Here is a 10,548-nt window from a genome sequence, read left to right as displayed (position 1 = left end):
TTACATTTAAAATGTGTTAGAATTTCTTACTTTTTTTCTGTCTATAGAAACATAATAGTTTATTTCATAAGTGAAGAAAAATAAAGCAGGATAATGGACTAGGAAAACCTGCACAGGGAGAGTAAAACTGAGATGATAAAAGTCCTCTATAACAAGATAATATTTGATCAAAGGCTGAAGGAACCAACACAGCCACATGTGACAGTGTTGAAAGAGGCTTCCAGGCAAGATGTCAGGGAGGCAGCAAACTTTCAAATAACATGTATTAACACTTACTATGCATATTTTCCTTTCTTACTGTTGGGAAGTATGAAACAATTAAAGGTTATGATCTCTTCTCTCAATGAATTTTAACTTGGACCAAGGAGAAAGTGTGCGACAAGTAGAAGAGAACTATAAAACAATTCAAGGTAATTTCTCTTAAATGTGAAAAAAAATCTAAATCTATAAGTTGTTTTAATCTTCTTTTCCATTTAATCTAAAGTATTTAAGACAGATTTTGCTTTATTGCTAAAGCTTGCAATATCTATGCTCCTATGATTAAAAGCCATTCATCTTTGAATTTAAGTCTTTTCAAATGAATCAGGATTAGTAGTCTATACTTTGTCTATAATTTTTATTTTTAAAACTAATTTGTATTTTTCCATGGTAATAGAAAAACAGATCCTATACCTGTAAATTATTTCTGATAAATCCTGAGCAGACTAAAACATCAAAGTGGCAAAGATATAGGAGATTTAGCATTTATGAAATGCTCTTTGTGAAATGCTATTATTGTCATACCTAAAAATGTTTAAGTGTATTTTTCCACAAATTCATTTATGTCTTGCCTTATAATGCCATGGCACACCAATTAACTTGTAGCATCTTTATTTGTGTGCCAACATTATCAATCATGTGCGAAATTCACTTCTGCTACAGCTGAAGAGCTGTCTTAAACTGACACATCTGTTAAATGGAATGTTTAGTTGATCAAAATGTGGATATCATGTAGAGTTAAATAGTATAATAGCACGTGAGCATTATATCAGGCCAGCCTTGAGAAAGGCTGACCAAAAAGAACTTTGACTTAGGAGAAAGAAGGCAGTGATTAGAGGATTGGGAAATAGTTGTACTCAAATAAAAGATGAAAATAAAAGGTTAGCAAGCACCTTGCGCAAAAATAGTGGGTACAGTTCAGTCCCCTTCGAATGTGTCACTGATACTCTCAGGTGAGCCTCGGCACAAAATAATTGAGAACTAATGAACAACCACGAATTAAGCTCGCCAAATGAAATTTATACAGTGAAATTCTATGAAGCTGCTTTAATACACAAATACATTAATTAACACATTAAATATTCAACAAATATTTATTGTCTACACGGTTAAGACAGGCAATTGTAAATGAATTAACATTTTCCCTCTCCTCACAAGGTTCTTAATTTAGTAAGGATATTAGCAAGTCAAAACATTTTTACAGAACAATCACTTTGGCAGTATGTATACTAAAGTCAGAACATTACAGAGAAGATTTGCATGGCCTCTGAGCAAGGATGACATGGAAATTCAGGAAGTATTCTCACTTTCCGAAACTTGGCTTTCAAGAGAAACATTACTATAGAAGATAATATTAAAATGGCTGTGAATATATATGTACAAACACACATATATGGATAGATAATACAAGATGCAATCTTATGCTATGCACAAGAAAACTGTTTTCATATAAATATTAAATTAAAGGTAAAATGTTGAAAATACATTTACTATCCACACCCTAATCTAAAAGAAAAAGAAAGGGGTCTTTAAAATTGGAAGAAAGAGGTGGAAGAGTCAGTCAAACTGATTCAATGTAAGAAGAAGTACCTGTTACTGTTGGCTTTGATGATGGAGGTAGAGAGCCATGAACCAGGAAATATGGGCAGCCTCTAGGAGAGGGGAAAATTGAGGAACTTTGTTACTATAGGTGGTTTGAAATAACGTATTTATTAGCTTACAGTTCTGTAGGTTACAGGTCTAATACAGATTTCACTTGGCTAAAATCAAGGTGTGGGCAGGGCTGCATTCCTTTCAGGAGGCATTAATGCCCTGCCAAGACCTTCATTTTAGCCAAGTGAAATCTGTATTGGACTTGTAACCTATAGACCTGTAAGCTAATAAATCAGCTGTTTCAAGCCACTTGTAGGAACTTGTTAAAGCAGCAATAGGAAGCAAACATATCATGTAATGAAATATTATTCAGCCATGAAAATGAGTGAGTATTGATACATACTACAGCATGGATGAATCTTGAGCACATTATGTTAAGTAAAAGAAACCAGTCACAAAAGACCATGTATTTCATTATTCCAATTATATGAAATGTCCCAAATAAGCAAGTTTATAGAAACGGAAAGATAGATTCGTGTTGTGTAATCCTCGGGGCAGGGAATGAAACTGACTACTAATAGGTAAACAGTTTCTTCTGGGGGAACAAAATGTTCAAAAGTAGGTAGTGGTGATGGTTTTACAACCCTTTAAATTTAAGGAAAAAGTACTTTGACTGAGCTATATGATATGTGAATTACATCTCAATAAAGCAATTTTAAAACAGAAAGTAAAAAAAGTTAGAATGGCTATATTAATATCAAAGTTGACTTCAGCACAAAAATATTACCAGAGATAAGGATGGACATTCTATGATGAGAACTATGTCAAATTACCAAAGAAACATAACAATCCTAAATGGATATGTACACAACAGCAGAGTTTCAAAATACACAAAATAAATATTGATGAAATATTAAAAGGAAAAGTAGACAAATTCACAATTATAGTTGAAGACTTTAACTCTCTTCTCTATTTGCTAGGTTTGTGATATGATTTGGCTCTGTGTCCCCACGCAAATCTCATCTCAAATTGTAATCCCCATGTGTTGAGGGAGGGATCTTGTTGGAGGTGATTGGATCGGGGGGCAGTTTCTTCCATGCTGTTATCCTGATAGTGGGTGAGTTTTTACAAAATCTGATGGTTTAAAAGTGTGTAACCTGACAATTCGCCGCTTGTTCTCTCTCTCTCTCTCTCTCACTCTCTCTCCTGCTCTGCTGTGGTAAAGACATGCTTGCTTCCCTTTTGCCTTCTGCCATGATTGTAGGTTTCCTGAGGCCTTCCAGTCATGCTTCCTGTAAGCCTGCAGAACTGTGAGTCTATTAAACCTCTTTTCTTCATATAAATGGCCCAGTCTCAGGTACTTTGTTATAGCTGTGTAAGAATGGACTAATACAGTGTGTTTACTGAAAAGACCTGGAAGCAATGAAACTATTAAAAAAGGACACCTAGCATTCATATCTTGGTTTCTAAATATCCTCACTAATAAAATGTAGTGGGTGTCCTTGATAAAATGGCTGATTTCAGAAGGATGAAGCCGGAAACCATCATTCTCAGCAAACTAACACAAGAACAGAAAACCAAACACCGCATTTTCTCACTCATAAGTGGGTGCCGAACACTGAGAACACATAGACACGAGGAGGAGAACATCACACACCGGGGCCTGTCACGGGGTAGGGGGCTAGGGGAGGGATAGCATTAGAAGAAATAACTAAGTGGATGACAGGTTGATGGGTGCAGCAAACCACCATGGCACATGTATACCTATGTAACAAACCTGCACGTTCTGCTCATGTGTCCCAGAACCTAAAGTATAATTAAAAACAAAACAAAAAAAGAACTACGACATGGAAAGTATAAGATGAGCATACAATATTTTGCACCGGATGTAGGAAAGTGTTCAGTGAATCATGGGGACATATCAGAACAACACTGAAGTCAGTTTGAAAGGACTACCATGGACCAAATCTGAGAAAATTGAACAACAAAATACGTGGTCATAGTAATGAATTATAATCCATAGAATAAAATAAAAATCCATAAGTCCATATTGATTTAAATAATAATGCAATAAGCTTTTTCTTAAAAGATAATTATAATAATAAATACAGAAGTAATGGTGGAATGAGAAAACAATAGTAGGCAATCAGTATAGTAATATATATATATATTTTTTTTGAGACAGAGTCTCACTCTGTTGCCCAGGCTGGAGTGCAATGGCACAATCTCAGCTCACTGCAACCTCCACCTCTGGGGTTCAAGTGATTCTCCTGCTTCGGCCTCCTGAGTAGCTGGGATTACAGGCACACACCACCAGGCTTGGCTAATTTTTGTATTTTTAGTAGAGAGGGGTTTCACCATGTTGGCCAGGCTGATCTCGAACTCCTGACCTCAGGTGATCCGCCCACCTCAGCCTCCCAAAGTGCTGGGATTACAGGTGTGATATAGTAATAATTTTAAGGCAGGGATCATAAATATATGCTAAAACTAATGGGCAAAGGTCTAAAAGTATCTCCTTACAAGACATTTGTTAAATATAAGGAGGGAATTAATAACTTTTTAGTGGAGAGAACTGGCAGAAAACTGCCACCTTAAACAGGTGACCAAAGTTAATATTATCAGTAACAGGAGAAATTGGCATCATATACCTACTAATATGATGCACTGAGGACACTTTTGTGATATTCCTGCCAAAAATGCATGACCTGAATCTAACCATTAAAAAAATCAGATACAAATATTGAAGCGCTTTCTGCAAAATAATTGGCCTGTACTCTTCAAAAATGTCATTAACAAGAAAGACGAAGGACTGAGGAAATACGTCAGAAAAAGACTAAAGAGGCATGAAAACTAAATGCACTGTGTGATCCTGCATTGATCCCTTGACCAGGACAAAAAAATGATGTCAAAGACACTAATGAGATGATAAAATTTGAATAAGGACTATAGATTGAAGTATTGTGTCAATATTAATTATCAGATTTTTGTAAGTGTCTGTGATGGTGTAAGAAATTTCCTTGTTTGTAAGAAATACATGCTGATGTCTTTAGAGATTATAAAAGTGCTCTGGACAAGGGGCAGTGGGAGGATTTCTGAGGAGCGTGTAACCTGACTCCGAATGTGATGAAAGGCTTTCCATAGGAACTGAGAGACTCACTTGTCTTTTAGTTTCCTATGGCTGCTATAACAATTCACTGCAAACCTGGTGGCTTAAAACAACTCAAATTTATTATCTTAAATTTTGGAGACCAAAAGTCCAAAATGTGTCTCAGTGGGGTAAAATGAAGATGTCACTAAGGCTGTGGTCCTTCTGGAGGCCTCAGAGAAGAACCCCTTCTGTACCTTTTCCAGATCCTGGAGATTGCCACATTTTTTAGCACTTTGCCTCAGTCTTTCATCTTTAAAGCTAGAAATGGTGGATCAAAATTTTCTCAAATTGTATAAATTTGGCACTAATTCTGCTTCTTCTGCACTCTTCCAATTTTAAGGGTGTTTGTGATTACTCTGGGCCCACCCTAATAATCTAGGATAATCTCTCTAATTTAAGGTCATCTGATTAGCAACCTTAATTCCATCTGCAATCTTAATTTTCCTTTGCCATGTAGCCTAACCTATACACAGGTTCTAGAGATTAGGGCATAGATATCTTTGGGTGGCTACATTCAGGCTACAAAAAAGCTTACTTTTCCTTCTGTACCAGGTATGATACTGTTATTTAGTATAGAAAACCAACTCATATTGGCATATTGGTTTATTGATTAAGGGCATTTTTTGGTTTATGCAACTGAAAAGTGCAGAGGAAGGAGTTAGATTTAGAATAGGCTTAATACCTTGATACAGATCAGCTGTTTCTTCCTTGCATTAAAGAGCTAACCAAAGACTTCATGTTTTCTAATTATCAGGGAACACAGAGAAGGTGTTGGTGCAGAGTCAAAAACAGTGTCTGGTTGGTTTTACCTTGAGATTGGGTAACTCATGCAATATGAGTTTGTGACCAAAAATTGAATTTATGAGACCTGTGACAAACATCTTGCGATCACATGGGTAAATGACAGGATGACATCAATGTGAAGACAACAGAGCAGAGAGATTGGCAGAAACCAGGGTAAGCAAGAACTTCACCTGAGCCCCTTGATAAGAAGCGTTTTCTGGCCAGAGGACTTTGTCTCTGGGGACAAAAAAGAAAGAGAAGTTTGTGGTTATAACATTCAAGGCCCTTCCAGTCTCACCAGATGACAAGGCAGCACATAGTACTGTGCCTTAACTTTAGGCTTTGCTGTAGTTTGAATATTTATTTCCTTTAAAACACATGTTGAAATTTAATCCCCAATGTGGCACTAATGAGAGGTAGGGCTTTTAAGAAGTGATTGGATCATGAGGACTCTGTGCTTATGAACAGATTGATCCATTCATGCATTAATGGATTAATGGGTTAATTTGGAAGGGAAACCAGTTACTTTATAAGAAAATCCAGCATGTTCGTATGCTCAGCTCCCTTGCCCTCTGATGACTGGTGCCAACTTGGGACACCGCAGAGAGTCCCCACCAGGAAGACGGCTCTCACCAGATGTGTCTTGTCAACCTGGGACCTCTCAGCCTCAATCACAAAACAAATAAATTCCTTTTATCTATAAATTGCCCAGTTTCAGGTATTATTATAAGCAACACAAAACCGACTAAGACAGGCCTTATACAACAGATATTTTCTTCTATTCCTAGTTTGTGAAGAGTTTTTATTATGACTGGATGTTGAATTTTGTCAAATGCTTTTTCTGCATCACTTGGGTTGATTATGTAGTTTTCTTCTTTCTACTGTTAAAATATGGTGCATTTTATTGGTTAATGTTCTAATTTTTTAAAGCCTTATAATTCTACGATAATTCTCACTTGGCTGTGTGTTGTGTACGTTATACACAATATATATTGTGTGTATTATTCTTTTTATAGATTACTGGATTCCATTTGCTAGTATTTATTGGGGATTTTTGCATCCATGCTCATGATTAATATTGAACTGTAGTTTTCTTAATTCATACTGCCTTTATCTGATTTAGGAATCAGGATAATGCTGGCCTCAGAACACAAATTGAATGTAATCTGCATGGTCTATTTCCTGGAAGAGATTGTGTAGAATTGTTGTTATTTCTTCATGAAACATTTGGTCGATCTCATCAGTGAAAATGTTTGTGCCTAGAAATTTCTTTTGTTAAAGGTTGTTAGCAACAAATTTAATTCCTTTAATACGTATGAGAGTATTTAGATTAACTATTTCATTTTGGTTAAATTTTGGTAGTTCGTAGTTTTTAAGGAATTGGTTCATTTTATCTAAGATGGCAAATTTATGTTCATAGAGTTGTTGGTATATCACTTTATTATCATTTTTTTATTTTTATAGGGATATTTTCTTTTTCCTGATATTGATAATTTATGTCCTTTCTCTTTTTATCAATCTTGACAGAGATTTATTAATTTTACTGATCTTTTCAAAGACTCAGATTTTGGTCTCATTGAGCATTCTTTATTTTTCATTATTTTTAATTTCATTAATTTTTGCTTGCTTTGCTTCATTTTACTTTTTCTTTTCTGGTTTATTATGGTAGAATTTTAGAGTGTTGACACTTTCTTTTGAATTTAAGTATCTCATGCTATAAATTCCATCTAACAACTGTAGTAACTGCATCACACAAATCTTAATATCTTGTATTTTAATTTTCATTCAAATCAAAATGTTTTCTATTCCCTGGAGACTTCCTGTTCTACCAATAGATTATTTGAAAATGGATTGTTTCATATCCAAATGTTTCAAGATTTTCCTGTTTTCTTTCTGTGAATGATTACTCTTCCAATGCTGTTATGATCAAAACACACACTTTGTACGATGTTAATTCTTTTAAATTTGTTAAGATGTGTTTTATGACTCACAGTTAGGTCTCTCTTGATGAATGTTCTGTGTACATTGGAAAAAATGTGTATTCTGCTGATGATACCAATTAGACATATCGGTTAGATCCAATTGGTTGATGGTGTTTTTCAGTTGTTCTTTAACTTTGTGATCTTCTGCTTCTTAGCTTTATTAATCACTAAGATAGAAGGGTTGAATTTTTTAAAGATGTCTGTGGTTTATCTGTCCCAGCTTTCAGCTTTGTCAGTTTTTCCTTATATTTTAATTTCTCATTGTTTACTTTGTACACATTTAGGGTGTTATATCTCCTTGGTGAACTGAACTTTATAATTATCCCTGCAAATTTTCCTTGCTCTAATCTTTTTAGAAAGTCTACCTAGTCACTCAAGCTTTCTTTGATGGTTGTTTGCATGGTGTATCTTTTCCTATTCTTTTACTTTTAATTAACTTATATGACTATATTTAAAATTAATTTATTTTGGAAAAAATATAGCTAAATCATGCTTCATATACATTTTGAGACTTTCTCTCTTAATTGTTGTGTTTAGAACATTTATATATTATGTAATTATTGATATGTTTGAATATAGCTCTACTATTATTTGTTTTTTCTCTGTTTTTGTGTCCTTATTTTCCCTTTCCTGCCATCTTCTGGGTTATTTGAACATATATTTGCATGTCATCTTAATTTACATATTTTAGTTTTTGACTATACAGTGGTTGCTTAACTTTTCACAGTCCCCTTGCAAAAAATATTTGACCACTTCCAGTTGTATAGTCATGTTATATATTTTATCTACAAACACTAACAATATCCAAAAATATTATATTTTTGCTTTAAATTGTCAAATACATTTTAAAGAACCAAATAACAATATAATTATATATTTTCCCAGATACCATGTCTGCTGCTCTTTCTTCAGTGTTGTATCACCTCACTTTGGTCAACACATTTCCTTTGGCAGATTTTTTTAGAGCAGACCTTCTGATAAGAAGTTCTCTTAGTTTTCCTTCATCTGTATTTCACCTTCATCACTGAAGGATATTTGCATCCTTCAGTACGTCTAGAGCATTATCTGTGTATTTCGACTTCATTACTGAAGGATATTTTTGCTGGATATAGAATTTTGACTTGACTGTTCTTTCCTTTCATCATCTTAGAAATACCGTACCTCAGCATTTGTCCTCTCCAGACGCTGCAGCAGGGCACTACCTTGGAAGCAGAGAGACCAGGCTGTCACCAGCTATCACCTTGGTCTTAAAGTTCCCAGCCTCCAGAACTGTGAGAAACAAATTTCTATTATTTCTTTTAAAATGTTATGCCTCCAGAGTTTTTTTTATGATAACTCAACAGTCATTCAAATTGTTCTGCTGTAAAATGTCATGTATCTCTCTTTGCTCTCAATTATATATATATGTGTGTGTGTATATATATATTTTATTATCATTTTTTATGTCTGTAGGGATATTTTCTTTTTCCTGATGTTGATAATTTGTATATATATATACATATATATATAGTTTTAAATAGTTTGATTTTGATGTGTTTAAAAGAGGACTTAGAAGAGTTATCATGTTTGACGGTTGCTTGAGCTTCTGAAAGATTTATGTCACCAAATTTGTGAAGTTTTTAGTCTTATTATTACTTCAGTTTTTTTCCCACACCACATGCTTTTTAATCTCCTTCTGCAACTGCAATGGCATGTACATTAGACTCTTTGATATTGTTCCATAGGTCTGTGAGTGAGGCTCAGTTCAAAAAAAAAAATCGTATGTCTTTCTCTTTGTTATTCAAGTTGAATCATTTCTACTGATCTATCTTAAGGTTCAATGACTTTTTTCTCCATCATTTATATTCTGTTATTGACTCTATCTAGTGAATTTGTTGTTATTATATGTTTTTAGTTCTAAAATTTCTATTTGGTTCTTCTTTATATCTTATATTTCCTTGCTGAAACTTTCTCTTTCCATTTGTTTTAAAACTCTTCATCCTTAACTTGTTAGAGCATTTTTATAGTAGCTGCTTTGAAGTCTTCATCAGGTTAATTCCAACAATGTATTATGTTACGATTAACACATTTATTTACTTTTTCCAAGTGAATTGAAATTTGTTTGTGTTCTTTATATGGCACATAATACTGAATTATATTCTAGACATTTTGAATATTACATTATGGAACTCTGGGGATATTGTGTAAATCTGAGGGAAAATGTGTATATTTTTGTTTTGGCAAGTAATCCACTGGGCTGGCCTCATCCTGCAAGTTCCAATGAGCCCTCTGTAGAATGTGGTTCCAGGAGCTGTTATGTTTTCCAAGACTCTGCTGTGCTATTTGAATCTGCCTCATGTGTGCCTCACCAAGCAGTCAGTCTGGGACCTGAGTAGTGGGAACTTCTCCTGGACCTTTCTCTGTCTACATCAATGTCGATTTTATGTTGAGTTTCACTGAGTTGAGGTGAACGGAAAACCAGAGGGGGAAAAATGGTAACCTCGCCATACATCCTAAGTCTTCTTTCTCAGTCCACCCGGTACTATTTATATTTTTTAATTGTAGTAAAATAAACTTAATATACAATGTAGCATTCCTGTTTGCCTGCTACAGCTGCCATCAAAAAATTCCTCAGACCAGCTGGCTTCAATAGCAGCAATTTATTTTCTCAAGTTCTGAAGGCTGGAAGTGAAAGCTCAAGGTGACAGTGGGTCTAGTTTCTCCTGAGGCCTCCCTGCTTTGTTGAAAGCAGACATCTCTTTGTTATTTCCCCACATAGCCTTTTATCTATGTGCACATCCCTGC

The 10,548-nt window shown here is 34.7% G+C and overlaps 1 non-coding gene across 1 annotated transcript; it reads left to right on the top strand.

The window, feature by feature from the left end:
• The first annotated feature begins 1,467 nt into the window (after positions 1–1,467).
• Positions 1,468–1,570, top strand: LOC112208761 (U6 spliceosomal RNA). Its single transcript, XR_002943336.1, has one exon. It is a non-coding gene; the product is annotated as a U6 spliceosomal RNA (small nuclear RNA).
• Positions 1,571–10,548: the final 8,978 nt, after the last annotated feature.

The sequence above is a fragment of the Pan troglodytes genome, chromosome 2 (genome assembly GCF_028858775.2).
Source record: "Pan troglodytes isolate AG18354 chromosome 2, NHGRI_mPanTro3-v2.0_pri, whole genome shotgun sequence".
Lineage (NCBI taxonomy): Eukaryota > Metazoa > Chordata > Mammalia > Primates > Hominidae > Pan > Pan troglodytes.
Note: the sequence above shows the minus strand (reverse complement) of the source record. Positions and strands in the feature narration are given on the sequence as shown.